This window comes from Misgurnus anguillicaudatus, chromosome 11, assembly GCF_027580225.2.
Source record: "Misgurnus anguillicaudatus chromosome 11, ASM2758022v2, whole genome shotgun sequence".
NCBI classification, from domain to species: domain Eukaryota; kingdom Metazoa; phylum Chordata; class Actinopteri; order Cypriniformes; family Cobitidae; genus Misgurnus; species Misgurnus anguillicaudatus.
In genome coordinates, this window is record NC_073347.2 from 7,026,715 (window position 1) to 7,048,823 (window position 22,109).

Consider the following 22,109-nt stretch of genomic DNA (forward strand, 5'->3'; position numbering starts at 1 on the left):
ACATAAAGTCACCCAACAGCAAATGTAAAAGACTGAGAGCATAACAAGACCAATGAAAGATGTGACTACATTTTTTCCTTAAAATGCATGTAAAAACATTAGTATTTTGTTGTTGATAAATAAAAAAATTTCTGCAGTATTGAAGATCGGAAAACACTGCATCTTTTTTTAGTATTTTAACCATATTTTCTCCATTTCAATTTTCAGTAAATAAATGCAATTAAAAACATAATTTTTATTAAGAATTTGGCAGAAATGTTGTCGGTAGTTTTAATTATAATTTTACTTAAACGAATACCTATAGTAAATCTAGAAAAACTGAAAGGGACCATTAAAAATGTATTTTCTTTTTTTCTATATATATATATATATATATATATATATATATATATACATATATATATATACTGTATACTTTCCATTCACCTTATCATTTTAGACTATCATGATATAAACCAAACTAGAGGTCTGTGTCTCATTATTAATGAGATTGAATGTTTGCAGCTTTGAGTCTTTGACCTTAGTAAATATCTCTCAGATCCCCCCTGACCTCTTGTTTGTGTCGTCTGTTATTTGTGTCTAACTTCCTTTGGACAGAACATTGTGGTATCAGGATGTTATTGTGAGATAACAGCTTTGTGTCTACACATCCTCTTACTGGACAGGGAGGGGTGAAGTTTTCCCACAGTGACCAACCTGGAAAAGCCTACTGTATATTTGTAAGCCTCAGTCTGGGTCTCTTTTCCAACCCGTTGCTGTTTGTCAGTAGGCACTGACTCTTGGTTCTCATACACTGGCCTTACATTGAAGAAGGAACCTGAGCCTTATCTAGAGACTTTAACCAATCACATAGTTTTACACAGACAAGCACCAGAATACCATAGAAACACTCTTGGAACACCTTAGCAACCCCCCTGGCAATCAGCCACAACACGCTGGCATCAAGTTTTGCATGGGCAAGCTCCAATCACATTTTCTTAAGATGCAAGAATCCAGCTATAACTTTCAAATGATGTCACAAAACAAGATTACTGTGTGACTGTTGTGTTTTGTCTCTATGCAGTCATCTGCAAAAAACAGGCCATTCACTAAGAAGTGCTGAGATTGTTTACTGTGTCCGGCCTTAGCTTGTTGCCATGGACAGGAAGTAAAAATTGTCCAGACCCTGATGAACCTCTCATCCCGAAGGGAGAAAAGCTGGAGTCCATGTGCTGTCTCCCTCTGTAAGCTCTCTTTGTTTTTGTCCTTTAGTTTATGCACAGGATTAGTTTGAGAGTCGTAGGGCTTTAATGATTTTTATTATTCATTAATAAATAACATCCTGATTTATGGTGCAGTAATATTTTGCACTAAACATGTTTAGTTTATTTTCACCCTCCTTTCTTCAAATCCTTAGAATCAAACTGGACTTTTTTTTTGCTTGCTGTGCATTTGAGAATAAGGAGAGATCCTGTAGCTTGCTTGGTAGTGCATTGTGCAACTCTCAGGTCATGGGTTTGATCCCAGAGATCACACATGTAAGGAATAATTGACAACAGGCCGTTGAATAATTTAAAAATAATGCACACTCAAGGTAGTAATGCACCTTTTCACCTGACATATGTACCTGTCGAACATTTCTTAACCAATCAGAATAGAGCATTCAACACCCCTGTGGCATAAATTAAAAGTATATCTTAGTTTGTTTGAACATAAAATTAAAAAAAAAAAAATACAGTGTATAGCCTACATACATACAAAACAAAAAATAAAAATAACAGATAAATAAGGATATGTACTTCTCAGCACATTCAACCAAAAATTATTATAAATAATAATAAAAAATAAATAAATTCCCATGTTCAAAAGGAGCAGGAGGAAGTTCATAAACAAACTTTTCTAATCCCACCCCATTTCTCTATTTTTATCATTTAGATAAATACAAAATAATTCCACACAATTCTTATTTACATAAATGTACACCTCATGTCTACCTATAGCTCACATATAACCAAACATACACAGGCCGCAGACAGATGCATACATACATGCATTTTAATGCAATGCAAGTTGCTTTGGATAAAAACATTTGCCAAATGCACAAAATGTAAATTACCTCGTGATGCTGCACTTTTAAGCTGCAGGTCTGCTGTTAAGCCCAATATAATAAGTTTTGCAAAAAACAACAAAAGAAATTTGTAACATCAACATTCAGCTCAAGGTTTGGCCGTGTGCCGCTTTTGCAACTTTTAACTTAAGTCCATTTAAAATCATTAGAATTGTTTGTAAACACCTTATATATGTTAGAAATGTATTGCTGAAACATGTTACAAATTGACCTATGTAGTACTGAATTGTGGAGTTACATCATTAAAAAGTATTTCCACATTTTAATGTCCAGAATTATTTGGGCGGGGCTAAAACAGTGGCTCGATGACGTACCGGAGCCACCGAGCATGGCCCCGCCCCTAACATAATCGCGAGCATCCATTCAGGTTGTAGCTGTTTGACAGTTAAGAGAGACAGCAACCTGTTGGTTTTGGCTAGAGGGGATACAGTAAACGCTGAAATCCCGCGAGATGATTGGTTTGGGTTAGGTTTGGGGGTAAGAAAACAGCGGTTCTGACTAGGTGGGATACAGCTACGGCCTAAATCCCGGTAAATGTTGGGTTTAGGGTTAGGTTGGGGGTAGGATTAGAATGAGCAGCGTTCATCCGGCGAGATTTTATGAGATTTCGGCGTTTGCTGTATACCTTCTAGTCATGACCGCAGCGAGCTTTCCCGCGAGTGGGCGTGGTTTACGTCCCGACAGCGGACACGCCCCCAGCGTTTTAGAGGAGAAAATCTAGCCTGTTTTTTTTCAAGATTTTAACTTATTTTATTTATTTGGCCTCCTTTTAATCATTCAAATTTCGCTGAGTGGTTAATAAAATGTTTGGTGCTGTCACATCCTGTATTTTATGGGAAAGAAATTCAGTATGTTTTCATCTCTTTTATTCCAAAAGATTAAAAAAACTAATAATTTAATTCTTAATAGATCACAGCAGAAATTTACTGCACATTCTTGACTAATAGAATTGTTGGTCAGGTCACTCAATTAAAGTGGAGTAAATCAAAGATGAAGATGCAGTCCGTCTGTGAAACTCCCTTCTCACTCCTCCTACATTCCCTAGAATGTATGATATCATTTTTGGGCTCATGAAAAGACCGTAGAAACCATGCTGCATCTCAAAGCTCCCTTATTTCCTTTAATGTGTGTATGTGTGTGTCAAGGCTTTCATTCCCTCCCACCAAATCTGAGCTCTGTCTTCCAGCCCAAACCAGGGAATGATTATTAAAACGAAAATAATTGTTATAGGGACCGAACTCGACGTAGACCATCAAAGGGCTGCTTTTGATTCGATTTGGGCTTTGCGAGAAGCTCGGGGCTTGCGGATTTGACAGATCTTATTGGGGCCTAATTTAAACGGGCCCCAGCGTGTCTGCCTGCCTCCCTTTGTTTACATGGCTGAAATCTGAAACAAATGTGAACATGACACTCCCCGTCCTTTGTGTAACTCCACGCAGCTTCTCGCACAGTTAGCAGCGCGTGTCTGCGTGTGCACGCGCTCGACTGCAGTGTCTACAAACTCTGCTCTTCATAAACATGCATGTGTAACAGCTTATTTATTGTCTCTCAATTACTGTGTGTACTGTAAATAAGACTTGAAACACTTTACTCATCCTGATAGACAAGACATGAAGGTCTTTTTAAGAAAAGTGTCTCTGTTTGAGATTCAACCAAGCAACAGCAATAAGTATAAACATTTTTTGAATATTTGGGTCAATCTGTCATGTAACATTCCCAGGTCCTGTTTCACCCCAAAACCTAAATAAAAATTAACTACTAACATTTTATGCATACTGTAATATACACTGCAAAAAATGATTTTCAAGAAAAAAAATCTTAGTATTTTTATCTTATTTTAAGTAAAGATATCTATTTTTTTTAAATTAAGATGCTTTTTCTTGATGAGCAAAACGGCCCAAGAAAATAAGTCTAGTTTTTAGACCAAAATATCAAATGTAAGTGATTTTGTGCATAAAACAAGCAAAAAATCTTGAAAATTTTTCTTTCACACCTAATTAAAGAAAAATTTGCTTACCTCATTGGCAGATTTTTTTTTTTTTTTGCTTGTTTTATGCACAAAATCACTTAAATTTGATATTTTTGGTCCAAATACTAGACTTATTTTCTTGGGTAGTTTTGCTCATCAATCAAGAAAAAGCATCTTAATTTAAGAATTTTTAGATATTTTTACTGAAAACAAGACAAAAATACTAAGAATTTTTTTCTTGAAAATCCTTTTTTATTGTGTAGTGATTACTTTATTGCAAACAAAATATTACTGTACCAATTTATACAACATGACAGTCATTTATGCTGGATGTTTTGGGAAACTTTCATTATTTATTTTAACAAACATTCTTACATTAAACATTGCAATTAAAAAGCTTAAATAATAAAACATTGATATTCAAATGTTTTTATATGCATTCACACATACCAATCCAATCTTTTTTTAAATAATATTTTTATTGAGTGAGCCTATTAATATAAACATTTATTTTATATTTTATTATTGAACACTGAAAAGACTTAAAAAAAAACTTTAAAGGTGCAGTGTGTAAATTTTAGCGGCATCTAGTGGTGAGGTTGCAAATTGCAACCAACGGCTCAGTCCACTGCTTTGAAACACATAGAGAAGCTACGGTAGCTACCACTGGACAAACATGTCATCGTCTGAGACAACGTAAAAAAAATTGTCCGTTAAGGGCTTCTGTAGAAAAATGGTGGCACAAAATGGCGACTTCCATGTAAGGTGACCCTCTGTGTATGTAGATAAAAAGGTCTCATTCTAAGGCAATAAACAGAACAGTTCATTATGAAAGGTCTTTATACACTCCTGATAATATAGTTTTGTATATTATTTTGCATTTCTGTCAAGAGATCCTTCTAAAAATTACACACTGCACCTTTAAGAGTTACTGTCTCTCATATGTCCAGTATTAAGTTCACTGTGCTCAGCACGGCCTGTTTGTCTCTGGTATATGAAGAGAGACACGGCACGCTCATGCAGAACAGACATTGTGTGACATGCGGCTATGATGAAACATCGTCCCTGTTTTCTCTGCTCCATCTCTATTCCAGGCATGGAAATTGTCTCTCTTCCTCTGATGGTTCCTCCATCCCCTGCCACATTTACATTTCCTTATGCTTTGTCCATCTGCCTTTGTTTTCTTTTTTTTACAAACTCCCACCTCTACCCCCTTTTTTTCCAGAGGCCTTTTCTGTTTTTGTTCTGAAAATGACTTCCTTCCTTCCTTTACAAGCAGCTCCCCTGAGGCCGAGGGGAGGTGTGTCCGACTCAGACTCATGTGTAATTATGGCCTCCTCTCTTCTCTCTCTCTCACTCTCTCTCTCTCTCTCCCTCTCACTCCCTCTCATCTTTAATACAGTAAACAAATTAAAAGTATTATATTTTTTCTCCTTTATATAAGGCATTGAAATGCAGCTCTCCATACTGTGTTCACTATCTTAACAAACTTAATAAAGTGCATTCTGGGATGTGTTTTAAACACTATTAAGGGAGTTCACATGTATGCTGGACACTGTAACAATTTTTTATGAATCTATCTGAAAAATGATATTTCAATAAACTGCATCTAAACTTTCGAAACTTTTTAATGTAACTTTAACAGGTAGTGTAAGGAAGCTTGTATTGGGTGGTCTGGCTGACTTGCCCTCTATAAAGCTCCTCTACACACATTCATGGTAAAAATAGAAAATCAGAAATAAAACGCTGACTAATGCAAGAGTGCAACAGTTATCCTCGTGCAAAGCCGAAAGCGTCTTCAGTTTGTAGTTTTAGTGTTAGGGCCTGCAGACGGCAGTGTGTGAGCTGTTGCTCAGGAGAACAGAGAAACATCTGTGAGGAATTCAGCGCTGTTCCACATCAAAGAGTTCAATAATGAGCTGCTCTCTCTCTCAGACTCGCAGGCTGTGGTCACCACAATCAACTGATGCACACACAAACCCCAGCTTACATCTCACATCTAATGCCATGTAGGGTGTAGTGTTTTCATCTATTTCTTTTTATTTTGTTAATGTTAGGAGTATAAGCAAAAAAGTGGCATGTGGTGTTAGAAACTTTGGAATGCATTTAGCTTATAAACAAATTACATTTTGCATTAAAAAAATGATGCTTATTTCAAGACTTTGAATTATTTTAAAGACGACAACCACATTTTTGCCACAATTTTGCATTGCTGAGCCTTTTTTGTAATCCCTACTCCAAATCATTATCATTACTGAAGTGCAGAAAAACATAATGTATTAAAATACAAAATCTGTAATGCGTCATTTAATCTAACATAAAGACATGAAATAAATGACATTTCAGTAAGAAAAAATGACTTATGTGCTTAAATGTCATTTAAATAATTATTTTTTTATTTTTATAAGTGTGATTTATAACAAGAACTTCACCTAAACTTTACCAAAAACTAATACAAGTTTTTAAAGTGGTGGTTTCCCGTAAAGGGATTAGACTAGACTAAAATAAATGCAAGAGCTGTCCAAACTAAAAACAACTTGCACCGCCATATCTTAAAATACATCAGTGCTCTTTGTTTTGCCTCAAAATGCACACCAGTACTGTTTTTAGTAAGGCATGTTTGTTAAAACTAGCTATATCTTTTCTAATTAAACTAAGGCCTAGTCTTGGTTTAAAATAATCCCTATCCGGGAAATCATCCAACAGTGTTTAAATAAATCCATGTCCTTTAGCGCCATCCAGTGGTCAACTTTAGTGGTTGCGTCAAGAATGAAATTCAGCAAATCAGCATTGTTCACTAATTTGAGCACAAATAATTAACAATAAAATATTAAAAATTATTTACAGCAAGAACAATAATTCTGATAATGTTAAATTATTAAAATATATACTGTTTTTTTACAAACATTTTTAGGACTATTCATTATTACATTTTACACATTTGGCAGACAATTTTATCCTTAGAAACTTACAGTGCTTTCAAATGCATTATGCATTGTTATCAATATGTGTGTTTACTTGGATCAAGTGCATTCAAACTATACATTTTTATCAATATGTGTGTTTCCTGGGATCAAACCCATGACTTTTTCCACTGCTAACACAATGCTCTTCAAGTTGAACTTCACTACAAAAAATAAATAGGATTTTATTCTGTATTTTATTTTATTCATAAATGTGTAAAAATGAAGATAATTTAATTAATATATAAACATATTTCATATAAAAAAATGTCAAGCATGTATTCAAGCATTCATTTGCAAATAGTGATGAAATGACACTGAGGCTGTTGTCATTTGAGCTCTGGAGGATTGTCCTCTCATTATGCTCAGAGTCGCCCGCGGGGCAATGAAGAGCTGTTGGAAATATGTAGTTTAACTGGTCCCATGGCAACAGTTGGGTCAGAGAGGACATATTTTTTGTTTAAGCCTTTTGAAGGAAGAAAAGAAAGCTGCTTTGAGAAGGAACTGCCAGGAGTCACAGCATGCTATCACATGAAGGACTACTTCATTACACAAGCGCAGTGTGCTAAACAGTAACAGTATAACCTTTGAAATGAGCAATACAACATATTGACTTTCTAATGCACCCTTGTGGCTCTGTTACTATACATATTCTGGAATGCTGCTGAGGCTTTTTTCTTTAAAGCACCAGAACAAAACGACCATGTTTGTTAAGAATTTGTTATTCAAATCAAACCAAGTGTTACAGTGAGTTAAATTATTACATTAATATGCTAAAAAACGAGCACTTGGGAAAAAATGCCTTTAAAATATAAACTTGATGAGAAAATTAAAAAGATCATATAAAGATGTCACATAAAGATGTTTGTGACAATTACAAGGTGCTGCTCTCAGATGAAAAGAGCTCAATTTCATTGTGCATATATTATCCCTGATGCTCTTTCGCTGGGTTTATGAGGCTGGCGTGGACTGGCAGAGGCAGAGTGGAAATTCAATTTGGCCTCCAGTGCATGAGATTCATGTAGTGGAAAGGCAAGGGAGATTTGACCTTGTTTACAGCTGACTGCTACTAATCTGCCAGTAAATAAAGAGTGATTTATTTCTACATTTAAAATCATTTTAATCATTGAATGAAGTCCGTGCTGCTTGGCTAATGGCAAAATAAACAGGTAGACCTATACATACAAACTAAAGTGTTCTATGCTGTTTTAAGTTTATGCCCATGCGCTTGTAGTGGATCATTGTTATGGAGGCATTGTATATTTATATATGAAATATATAATATTGTATACTTAATATATAAATATCACACAAATATAACAAATCATGCATATCACAATGCGATGAATGCAAGTGCAGCATTTTAACGTGAGTGTGACCAGCAGGGGGAGACAGAGACTAATCAACAAATAGAAATTCAGCACCGTCTTGGTTTTAATTTTATAAGGCCTACAAAGCTACACACCTCTCTTACTAAAAAGAGGCAGCTTTGTATACAAAAAATAAAAAAGGTAAAATAAATGTATTTCTTTTTTAGTGCGTCACTCGCTAAGCCAGTAGGTGGCGCAAATGCACAAACAGCTGCCCATATACCAAGTTACCACCATAAACTTAATGAAGAAGAAATCATAATTGGCTCTCACGTGGCAGTAACTGGTCATTAACACTAAACGAGATTTTTTTCAACGTTATGAAGGGATGAAATTAGAAAAAAATGAAATTACACTTAATTTTTTTGGTTTAGATATATAGGACAAAAGCTGCATGGCGTCACGTTGGTGTTTGGAGCGTTACATTTGTCGTCACCTTCATCTTCTGTTTGGGAAAAGATCAGCATCAACATTCTGCTAAACTTTTCCCATTGTGTTTCGTGAAAGAAAGGCGAACGGATTTGACAATAAGGGTAAGTAAATGACAAACTTTTTATTCATTTGTGGATGCTAAGATGTCTATCTTCTTAGTTAATGTTTTTTAGTAGTGATATCTGACAAACGCGCTTATTTTATAACTCAAAGTTGGCATTCATGGGATCTGTCTGTGTGAATTACTATGCGGGCATTCGAGAAGCACATCTCTCGCGATACTTTGATGTCATACGCTGATCGGTCAGCGCAGGCCTCATGACGTTGAACAAGTTGTTCATGAATTGTTGTTGTAGCAATTAAACATACCTCAAGTAATGTATCCAATATTATACTCCTTTCAAACATGTACAACTTCTTAAACATCCTGTGAACGTTGCCTGATGATTGATGGCGCAAGGGCTTGGCGTGATGATATGAACATATCTGTCACAAGCGCATCTGCGGAATGTTGTTTCGCGAGGCTCTTAAAACTCGCGAGGTGCGAAATAATTATACAGTGAGTTGTGAACAGGTTTATTCGATGCCATTCTAAAATATATGTGCTCTCATAGTTAGATTGTAACCAAAATAAAATTAAAGTACCAAAAATTAATGAAAAATGGCGGGGTTCAAAACCAAGGAGCAACCTTCCGATCTTTTTATTGAACAATTATAGAAGAAACTATAGCAGTGAATCCAGATGTAAACTAATCGGAAAAAAAGAGAAAAGTTGATAACTTTAAAAAAAAATAGATATTGTTGCTAGGGGGACGCAACCTCTCGATAGCCACCATGAAGCCAATACGGAAGTGACTTAAACTGCAATTCATCGACTGGCCGCTAGAGGCTGCCTCCAAAAGGGAGTCAATTCCCATAGACCCCCATGTTAAAATGCCCAACTTTACAGCAGAAATAAATATGTTTACAGTCTGGTACAAAAAGTTTTTTTCGTCTAGCAAATTTTGTCAATTTAAGGGCGTGGGCACTGAGTGACGGTGCTACTGCTGCCGCTGTCGTCAAGCTAGGCGGGTGTGGTTTCAGCAACCAGTCACCTCAGCTTCACCCACGTCCCGCCTCTTTACACATTTTAGGCTATCCGCTGCCAAAATGAAAACCACCAACTACTGGCTTCAAAAAAGCTCTTCACAAACCTATGGGTGGCTTCACAGACACTACGTCCAGATTTTTTATAGTCTATAGTTCAAAACCGCTTTACTACTCTCTTCCTATACAATATCTGTGTTTTATGTGTAGTTTAGCATGTGCAGTATATGAAGAGTTTGGTTCCAAAACGCAATAAATCCATTTTGACTAATTTTGGTAAAAACGGGTTTTCTATACCAAGAAAGTGAGAAGATGAAAACCACTATTTTCTGTTACAAACTTTCACATAGCATCTTTAGGTTATAATAACATAAAAAATTCAAATCCTTTATTTTTATTTTCAAAGATTTATTATAAAAACTGATGATATTTTTCCGCAAAATGCAATAAATTCATGACAATTTTTTTCCCCAAAATGCTTTATATTTATTGAATCAATATGTGCATTCATCTTTACCATTTTATATTTATTTAGTTGACTAGTGGTATACACTGATTAAAAAGTAAACATTAATGGCATTAATCAAAACACTTACTTTGTCATTAAGAACACTGTGATTGCTGCTGTCATTCTTGGGACGTCATCGCTGACAAAACTTTATTGACAGCGATCAGCTGTAAAATGTCTTTTTCCTGCTCGATTTTCGTTGACTTTGCGTAAAATAATGGAAAGTTTTTAATAAGATCCTCTGGGGTTAATGTGTTAGCATGACAGAAGCTTGATGCTGTCGTGTAAGAACAAGCAACAGCCGGCATTTTCCCTTCGCCTGAGTGCCTCTCGCGTAAATTATTCGATTTTGATGGCTTACATTTCTTCCCCACCACAGAAAACCATCACAGGTTTATCAATGTCATCAAAAGTATTAATTTGTTTTGTTTATTTGTTGATCACGAATGACAAAGTAGATGAGGAAAACTAGGATCCGTGTTTATTCAAAGCGCCAACATTATTGCTTAAAATGCGTGGAACGGTGCGCTGTGATTGGTTAAACAGATTTATTGCATTCTTCAGAGAAGGAGGACTGCCGTTTATTGCATTTTGGGGAAAAAGGGAGAAAAGATGAGGAATGACACACAGGGGATATTGGATTTTGCGTAAAATTAAGAGTTTACTTTTTATACTGACCTGAATAAAAAAAGGTGTTTATCACGTTTTGGAACCAAACTATTCATATATTGTGCATTACTTTTGACAAAATGTTCAAGGACTATGAAATGCCGCATCCAACAATGAAGTGTGGTCAGACTTTCCATTGCCGATGTGACGAATAAATATTTATGAATTTAAATATTTTTGCCCCAAAAAAGGTCTTGGAATACTTGGAAAGAGCTATCCATTAGCATTCCCATTCATCTTAAGGAAAGTTTGTCGACTGACTGGGATGCTGCTATCTTTGCCTCATGGTCGCTCTGGAAACATTTTTGTGCCAATCAAAAGTCTGTTCCATGCTGCTTAGAGCCATCCTAAAAAAAACAACAACCAGTTATAGTGTATTCACTTGAGAATATGAGTGAATGATGTCATAATGTGATATTTTTGCTTGCAAAAACATTATTTCAGCAGAGCTCCTGTTAAAAATACATTCATACTTGCGATGATTCTTGCCGTACAACACAACTTAAAAATGTACAGTATGAAGTTAGACAGAAGTACTCCCTGCACTGTGGCCTTCAAATGATAAACAAATCTGTCTGCAGTGCCACCAAACTTAAGACACTGAAGCGTTTTGAAACGAATCCACTGTGACGATGTCCTTCCTTTAAGATCCTATTTAGAGGTGGGTTGGTGAGGATTAAAGGGTGTTTCTCTAGTTTTTATCAAGCGTTTGAGCACTTGATCAGAGAGGCGTGCCGTAATCCAAACATCAATGCGGCCTCATCAACGGCGCACTGGCCTGAGGCTGCCAAGTGACAATGGACCACAAGCTTGTTCTATATGTGCTATTAAATTGCAGACCGTTGGCTTTGATAGCTCTTGTCAAATCTGCTAAAACTCACCCATCTATGTACTCTAAAGTGAACGCTGCATCAACAGAGGTTACATGTGTGAGACGTTTTGTTTTTGTTTTGTGAAGATTAGGTCAGGTTGGAAGAACATGAATAGTTTTGCTTATATGTATTAGTCAGAGTTGATTTAGTGTGTTGGATTATAAGTTGTGATTTATAGATAAGGCCTTCTGTTGGTAACATAGTTAACGGCACGCCTTCAGCTCGCATATTCAGATCTTGATAAGATGAAAAGATTATGACAAGGCTTCGTAAAGCTCAGTAGTGTGTTTCTAAAGCAGCTATGCACTCGATATAAAAGAATGGAAAATGACGTTTTGATGTAAAACCTGCGATCAACGAAATTACTAGCTGTGTCCAACATGACAGGCGTGTGAATCCGTGTATGACAAAGACCAGATGCTGGTAAATTTCCTGTGGGAGAAAGAGTTGTGTTTCAAGTGTTCATTCTTGCTGTGTGTCATAGGGCCAGAGCTGTTCAGAGGTCAATCTGGACTCACTGAATCACTCTTTATAATAATATAAAGGTCAGAGTAGTAAGGAGGCAGAAATTTAGCTGACAGGTCATATGTGGGCGCAACCCAATCCCACGGCATTTCGTGGTATAGTCACAAAATATTTGAATTATTTATTCGTGTTTATGGACACGATTTTCCTCATTTTTTCACGTCCCCGGCTGGTGATTTTCTCTTTGGGGTATCATGTGTGTGGCTTGTCATGTCAAAATATGTGAACCATGTGCATCATGCATCTTGTCAAAATACATGCCTGCTGCATACAGTATGCGTCTAAAGGGTTTATTTTAAAAAAGACACGTTCACAAAATACTTGCAAGACACTCACTTAACACTAAACTCTGATTACACACGAGATTAAGTGAGTATCTGGCAAACGTGAGCATCTCTTTTATCATAAACCCCTTCGAAGCATTTGCAGTAGGCACTTGTTTTGAAATGACATCACAAGCCACACGCATGATGGGCTAAATACATGTTTTGACGAGTATCATGAATTTAAGATTTTGCTTGATGGCTACATCTGTTGGAAATTTTGTGTCAATAGCCCACTTAGAAATCCCCTTACTGATAAAAATGCTTATGAGTCAAATACTTATTTCCCCCGCTGTATATGTATATTTTGAAATATAAAAATGTAAACGAGGATCAGATATACAGTTCTTAACAAACGTGCATGTTCATAGGCGCCAAATTCTTTCTCAGTCAGTGGGGGCTCGTCACAGCGTCAATCAATGCTTATTACTTGGCAACGAAAGACGCTCTAAAGCACCCATGTGCTTTGAAGAGAAGGAAAGCGGCACGGTCACGTTTTCCCCGTGGTTTTAGACGCGACGTGAAGCAACTGTGCATATGTGCTTGGCCATTTCGGGATCAGCACCTATCTGTGTAACAATAAGTGAGAAACCTGTTTGGGGTGATAATGTTTCCAGCCACGCTGAAAACGTGTTCTGATGGTGTACTGTTAGCACAGATTGATACTTTTTCACAACTTTGAGTGACCAAGTGAGAACGGACGTTTCTCAATCCGAAGGCTGCAGCCTCCGGAGTTCACACATGCAGGCTGCATGTCATCAAGCTTGGTTTATTTCAGTTAACTGAGTTAAATTTGCAAGTCATAAGCATCTTACAACAATGTATGATTAACAAAGAATAATAGTTAACCTTAATTGTTAAAGGTAAGGTATCACATTTTGATAAAGAGAGAGACGCAAGAGAGAGACGCAAGAGAGAGACGCAAGAGAGAGACGCAAGAGAGAGACGCAAGAGAGAGACGCAAGAGAGAGACGCAAGAGAGAGACGCAAGAGAGAGACGCAAGAGAGAGTGGCAACACTGCTATCGGAGTGGCAACACTGCTATCGGAGCTCCGCCGAGTTCATCATCTAAATCTTACTTTCTTACTATCTTGTTCCTATCTATATAATATAACTTACTAGTTCATCTTAGGAATACCTTACCGTGACGATTATTCAACAGTTTCAATAAGTGAAACGATTTAGCACTGGTAAACACCCAGTATTAGCATATAGCCCGGTAGCATTAGCAAACGAGGAAACGCTGCTCCGTGCATTGGAGCTCCGTCGAGTTCATAATCTAAATCCTATTTTCTTACTATCTCGTTCCTATCTATATAATATAACGTACTAGTTTATCTTAGGAATACTTTACCGTGACGATTTTTGAACAGTATTAATAAGTAAAACGATCTATCACTAGTAAACACCTAGTGCTTGCATATAGCGCACTAGCATAAACAAACGTGCCGGTTGAAGTTAGCACTTGCTCACTGTCTGTTTGCTGTAAATCTGCCTTCTTTTTCGATCTAATGGCGGACTCATCCGATGTATGTTTTTCAGACCTTTCCTCACCAGAGCGGGAAGCTGTGGAGGAGTTGTGTCCCGGCATTAGCACCAGGCGGTACAGCGTGCCTCACATCACCCTGGCTCCAGGCACCCGGAGACGACCGAGGCACGCAACGAGCGAGCACCCATCTCGATGCAGCTTCACGGACCGCGGTCTGGCGAACGGAGACGCCATCGCCCAGCATGAAAACGGTAAGACTCCGCTTGTCATTGTAACCTGCACTACTTGCCACATGTACAGTTTAGCTTCTTCCGTCAGCATAGAGGGGTTTACATGTGCTAAGTGTATTGAAGTAGTAAGGCTGACGGAGAAGGTTGCAGAACTAGAAGCGCGCATCCGAACGCTAGTTGAGGACAGTAAGACCGCTAATGTTAATGTTACAAACACTGTTTCGGGTGCGCCTAGTGTTAAGCGTAATACACTTGGCTCGGTTCCGACTTCAGAGTCAAGGCGGCTGACTAACTGGGTGACTGTCAGGCGGCCTAGTCGCATTCGGCATCCAAATCACGTTCCTGTTTTAATATCAAACAGATTTTCTCCACTCAGCAATACACCAGCTGAGACATCAGTTAAAGGTGCCCTGGTTATTGGAGATTCTATACTCAGGAACGTTGGCATTGAGGCACCAGCCACCATAGTCGATTGTATACCGGGAGCCAGAGCGTCTGACATTAGATCCAAACTTAAAGTGCTGGCTAATGCTAACCGTAAGTTTTCTAAGATTGTTATTCACGCCGGCACGAATGACACCAGACTCCGCCAGTCGGAGATCACCAAAGATACTATTAAAGAGGTGTGTGAAATTGCAAAAACAATGTCAGACAATGTAATTTGCTCTGGTCCCCTCCCCGCCTACCGGGGGGATGAAACTTACAGTAGATTAGTGTCTCTTCATGGCTGGATGTCAAAGTGGTGCCCTCAGCATAACGTAGGGTTTATAGACAATTGGAAGCATTTCCGGGGAAGACCTGACCTGCTAAAGAGAGATGGCCTCCATCCGTCTCCGGAAGGAAGTGCTATACTCTCTAGAAATCTGACCAATAGTCTTACTTTTGATATTGTCTGACTATCCAGGGCCCAGGTCAGGAAACAGACAGATCGGCTTACCCATCAGTCTGTTAGCTGCCTTGACATGTCAAGATCACATATATCCCAGCACATAGAGCATTTTTTAACAGATTACCAACACATCTCGACTGTGTCTGTTCCTCGAACAAATAAATACAGAGCACCGTTTACCTCGTCTCGTACAAATCTTATTAACATAAAACTAGAACATAATACATTAACAGATGAATCTCAAATGTTAAAATTCGGCCTTCTTAACATTAGATCACTTACCAACAAAGAACCAATTATCAATGAAATAATTACTGACCAAAACTTAGATGCACTCTGTTTAACAGAAACCTGGCTTAAAGCAGACGATTACACCAGTTTAAACGAATCCACCCCACAAGACTATTATTATAAACATGTTCCTCGTCTAACAGGGAGAGGGGGTGGTGTAGCAACAATATACAATAAAATATTCAAAGTAAACCATAAATCCAACCTAAAATTTAATTCGTTTTAAATAATACTGTTAAATATGGAAATAACTGATCGCAACAACAAACGACTTTCATTCATTTTAGCTACCATATATAGGCCTCCAGGCCACCACACAGATTTTCTTAAAGAAATAGCAGACTTCCTATCTGAGCTTACAGTCACTGTAGATAAAGCTCTTATCGTTGGTGATTTTAATATCCATGTGGATAATCCAAAAGATGCATTAGGACGTGCGTTTATGGATGTTCTAAATTCTCTCGGCATTAAACAAAACGTGTCAGGGCCCACGCATACTCGTAATCACACACTAGACTTAATTCTGTCACTCGGACTCAATATTAATGACATCGAAATATCACCCCAGAGCGATGCCGTTTCAGACCATTGCCTTGTGTCATGCACAATACTTCTAGATAGGACCGCTCAGTCTACAACATGCTACAGATTAGCCAGAACAATAATTTCCACCACTAAAGATAGCTTTATTAGCACTCTTCCAGACCTGTCCCAAATGAAACATGTAGCAGATAATCGTGAAGATCTAGATATTATAATAGAAAACCTGAACAACATCTGCTCTAGCACGTTGGATGCCGTTGCTCCCATTCGAAAAAAGAGAATCAAAGAAAAACCGCCAGCTCCATGGTATGACCATCATACTGCAGCCCTTAAAAAAGTAGCTAGAAAAATGGAAAGAAACTACCGAAGCACAAAGTTAGAGGTATGGCGTTCAGCATGGAAAGAGAGTGTTCAACACTACAGACAGGCTATTAAAACTGCCAGATCTACCTATCTCAGTACGCTTATTAAAGAAAATCATAACAACCCTCGTTTTCTATTTAGCACAGTTGCGAAACTGACTAGAAACAAAGAACAAACAGAAACCAATAGTAAACTCCAACACAATAGTGATGACTTCATGAACTTCTTTACTAACAAAATTATGTTTATTAGGGAAAACATAGAAACTACGCAAGCAGCCATCACTCTACCCAATAGTACATTTTTCACTAGATTACCAAACGAACATCTTGAGTCATTTAATCCTACTACAATAGAAGAGCTCTCTAAACTAGTAACGTCATCCAAATCATCGTCCTGTATACTAGACCCCGTTCCCACAAAATTACTAAAAGAGGTATTTCATGTAGTGTCAGACACGGTACTTAATATCTTTAACTCATCTCTAGAATTAGGATACGTTCCAACAGCTTTCAAACTAGCAGTTATTAGACCGCTCATTAAAAAGCAAAACCTTGACCAGGGAGAGCTTAATAACTTTAGACCAATCTCAAATCTACCTTTTCTTTCTAAAATATTAGAAAAAGTAGTGGCAAGCCAGCTACGCACATTCGTAGAAAATAATAATACATATGAAAAGTTCCAATCAGGATTCAGGCCCCACCATAGCACAGAGACAGCGCTGCTTAGAGTTACAAATGACCTCCTATTAACATCCGATCGTGGTGAAATCTCAATCCTTATATTACTAGACCTTAGTGCAGCCTTTGACACAATAGATCACACAATCTTACTCAATAGACTAGAAAACTATGTTGGCATCAGTGGTCAGGCGTTAGCCTGGTTCAGATCATATCTAACCAATCGATATCACTTTGTTTACGTAAATGAGGAAGAGTCATATCACTCCCCCGTTAAATACGGCATACCTCTCAGGGATCAGTTCTAGGCCCCATCCTATTCTCGTTATATATGTTACCTCTAGGAGACATTATCAGGAAACATAACATAAGTTTTCACTGCTATGCGGACGATACCCAGCTTTACATCTCGTCGCATCCCAGCGAAACCCACCAGTTTTCTAAGCTAACAGACTGCATTAGTGATATTAGGGACTGGATGGCACAAAACTTTCTTATGCTAAACTCCAATAAAACAGAGATACTTATTATTGAACCGAATCGCTACAAACATAATATGTCAGATTACAAGTTGCCCATAAATGGCTGCACGGTGGTGCCATCTTCCACGGTTAAGAATTTAGGCGTAATGTTCGACAGCAATCTATCTTTTGATAGTCATATCGCCAACATCTGCCGCACAGCATTCTTCCATCTTAGAAATATCTCAAAAATACGCCATATGATGTCTGCATCAGATGCAGAAAAGCTTATCCATGCTTTTATGACCTCTAGAATAGACTATTGTAACTCGTTACTCGGGGGATGCCATTCAAATCAGGTAAACAAGCTACAGCTGGTTCAAAACGCCGCCGCAAGAGTGCTTACTCGATCTAAAAAGTATGACCACATCAGTCCAATTCTGGCATCTTTACACTGGCTACCAGTTAAATATCGTATACAATTTAAAATATTACTAATCACCTACAAAGCCTTAAATGGCCTAGCGCCTTCGTATATTAAAGAACTACTATCAGAATACAATCCATCACGTAAACTGCGCTCACAAAATTCTGGTCACTTAATTATCCCTAGAATATCAAAAGTGTCTAAAGGTGGTAGATCCTTTTCCTACTTAGTGTAATGATACAATAAAGTGGAGGAGGCAAGCGCAGACGATCAACACAGTTTTATTAATAATGATGGTAAATGCAATGAAACAACAGAGTGAATAACTGAGTCCAGGATGTTGGCAATGATGATCGAAGGTCTACGGTGGTGTGAAGATTTGTAGAATGGTGAAGTCGGTGATGAGTGTGATGATGGCCAGTGGATAGAACCAGGAACAAACCAAACACTCACACGGAGACGACAACACGAACACAAATCCAACACGACGACGAGAGACGATAATCCAGGTGATTGCAGCAACATGAAATGAGGATCTGACAACAGGGAGAGAACTGGGTGAGTATTTGTAGCTGATGGGTGATGAGGATCAGCTGGAGCGAGGCAATCATACACAGGTGACAACACTTAATCAAACAAGCACATGGCAGAGGTGAGTGAACAAACAAACATACACACACACATGACACGGAGGAAACAGAGGATTTCCTACCGTGACAGTACCCCCTCCCCTAGGAACGCCCCTTGGCGTTCCCAGCCTGCTTTACCTGAAGATTGTAATCATCAATAAGGCGGTGATCCAGTATGTCCCGAGCAGGAACCCACCTTCTCTCCTCCGGACCGTAACCTTCCCAATCCACCAAGTACTGAAAACCGCGTCCCCTCCGTCTAGAGTCCAGAATACGATTGACCGAATACGTGGTTTCCCCATTAACGATACGAGGCGGGGGGGGGAACCGGGGCAGGCGGATTAAGACGGGAAAAAATCACCGGTTTAATTTTGGACACATGAAAGACGGGGTGAACCCTCCTGTACGCAGGAGGAAGGTTAAGACGCACTGTTACCGGATTAATGATTTTGGTAACAGAAAACGGGCCAATAAATTTGGGCGCAAGCTTATTCGAAACGGAACGCATCGGAATGTTCTGGGTTGAAAGCCACACTCTTTGACCGACGACGTAACGGGGAGGCTTCGACCGGTGGCGATCGGCCTTAGCCTTGGTGCGCGACCTAGCCTGGAGTAGAGCTCTACGAGCTCTGGTCCAGGTGCGGTGACACCTCTGGACTAGTGCGTTTGCGGAGGGGACCGACACCTCGGATTCAGTACTAACAAAATTAGGTGGTTGGTACCCTAAACTACACTTAAATGGAGACATGCCCGTAGATGACACTGGCAGAGAATTGTGTGCGTACTCCACAATTGAGAGTTGTTGACACCAGGATGAAGGATTGTTGGATGCCAAACACCGCAATGCCCTTTCGACATCCTGATTGGCTCGCTCGGTTTGACCATTGCTCTGGGGATGGAACCCGGAAGAAAGACTAACAGTCGCTCCTAACAATTTACAAAACTCTCGCCAGAATTTGGACACAAATTGGGGACCCCTGTCAGAAACCACGTCTGTCGGAAGGCCATGTATACGGAAGACGTGGTCAATGACAGTTACCGCTGTTTCCTTGGCTGATGGCAATTTGGGCAAGGGGATGAAATGAGCCGCCTTCGAGAACCGGTCCACTACGGTTAAAATCACCGTATTACCCTTAGAGGGTGGGAGGGCGGTAATAAAATCTAGCGAGATGTGGGACCAGGGTCTCGAAGGGACAGACAGCGGTAAGAGTAACCCATCTGGAGGTCGATTGGAAGTCTTACCAACAGCACAAACCGAGCAAGCCAAGACGAAGTCGTGGACATCATGAGCCATACCAGGCCACCAAAATCGTTGCTTGACTAGAAATCTAGTTCTACTAACCCCTGGGTGACAAGCAACACTGGAACAATGACCCCACTGGAGAACGTCTGACCGTAACCCCTCCGGCACAAATAAACGGTTCGGTGGGCAACGAGCCGGGGGCGTTACCCCTTCTAAGGCAGTCAACACCTTCGATTCGACCTCCCATCTGAGCGCGGAGATAATGATGGTCTCCGGTAAAATGGGCTCGGGAGTAGCAGTACGATCGGAACGCTCAAAAAGACGGGATAAAGCATCGGGTTTGATGTTTTTGGAACCCGGCCGGTAAGAAAGTGTAAAATCGAAACGACCGAAAAACAATGCCCACCGAGCCTGCCTGGAGTTAAGTCTTTTAGCAGTTCTAATGTATTCGAGATTCTTATGGTCCGTCCATACAATGAAAGGTACACCCGACCCTTCAAGCCAGTGACGCCACTCCTCCAGTGCTAATTTGACGGCCAACAACTCCCGATTGCCAATGTCATAGTTAACTTCCGCAGGAGATAAACGATGAGAATAATACGCGCAAGGATGAACCTTTCCGTCTGAGGATGCGCGCTGGGATAACACTGCTCCTACCCCCACCTCTGACGCGTCGACCTCCACTATGAATTGACGTGAGCGATCAGGGGTGACAAGAATAGGAGCTGAAACAAAGCAGCTTTTCAGTTTGGCAAACGCAGCCTCAGCTGCGTCTGACCACCTGAACGTCAAACCAGGGGAGGTCAAAGCGGTCAGAGGTGCGGCTAGTTGGCTGAAATTGCGAATGAAACGCCGATAAAAATTGGCGAACCCCAGAAATCTCTGCAGGGCCTTGCGAGACTCTGGGGATGGCCAATCTACCACAGCCTTAACCTTCTCAGGATCCATGCGAACACCCTCAGTCGAAATGATGTGTCCTAGAAAAGAAACAGACTGTGCATGAAAAACGCATTTCTCCGCCTTGACAAACAATCCATTCTCTAGCAACCGCAGAAGCACTCGTCGTACGTGTTGCACGTGTTCCTGGAGAGACGAAGAAAAAATCAATATGTCATCCAGGTAAACATATATGAACTGATCGACCATGTCTCGCAACACGTCATTAACGAGTGCTTGGAAGACTGCCGGCGAGTTAGATAGACCGAAAGGCATCACGCAGTACTCAAAATGGCCACGAGGGGTGTTAAACGCAGTCTTCCATTCGTCCCCCTCCCTAATGCGGACCAAATGATAAGCGTTACGTAAGTCCAATTTAGTGAAAACGGCCGCTCCCTGCAACCTCTCAAAAGCTGAAGACATAAGCGGCAAAGGATAAGTATTCTTTACCGTTATGTTGTTCAACCCTCGGTAGTCAATACAAGGTCGCAGAGATCCGTCCTTCTTTCCCACAAAAAAGAACCCCGCCCCCGCTGGAGAAGAGGAAGGGCGAATGAACCCCGTTGCTAGAGAACTGGATATATATTTCTCCATGGCCGCCGTCTCTGGAATAGACAAGGAATATAACTTGCCCTTAGGCGGAGAGGTACCTGGCAATAACTCTATCGCACAGTCATAGGGACGATGAGGAGGAAGAGAATCAGCCCGCGACTTACTGAACACCTCCTTCAGGTCGTGGTACTCCGCGGGCACGTTAGTCAAATCCACTGCTTCCCCCTGAAATACAGACTCAGAAATATTAACACCAGCAGACAAAAGACAAGACAAATGACACTCCTCGCTCCAGCTAACCACAGATCCGAGACGCCAATCGATCCTGGGGTTGTGTTTATGGAGCCAAGTGTGACCGAGAACAATGGGAGTCTGAGGTGAGTCTGTGATGAGGAATGAAATCTTCTCCGTATGGTTACCAGATGTGATGGGTGAAACAGGAATGGTGGTCTGGGTGATGACTGGAAACTTGTGTCCATCAAGTGCAAAAGGTGCAATGGGGTGTTTGAGAGAGGTGAGAGGAATCTTGGTCTTACATGCGAAATTAAAGTC

At 39.7% G+C, this 22,109-nt stretch overlaps 1 protein-coding gene across 2 annotated transcripts in view; it reads left to right on the forward strand.

Moving 5' to 3' along the window:
* Positions 1-8,712: 8,712 nt before the first annotated feature.
* Positions 8,713-22,109, forward strand: part of meis1b (Meis homeobox 1 b) — a 266,383-nt gene continuing 252,986 nt past the window's right edge. For both annotated transcript variants that reach the window (XM_073872930.1, XM_073872933.1), the window contains exon 1: positions 8,713-8,942. The gene's annotated coding sequence lies outside the window, so the exon portion shown is untranslated. The remainder of the gene's footprint in view (positions 8,943-22,109) is intronic.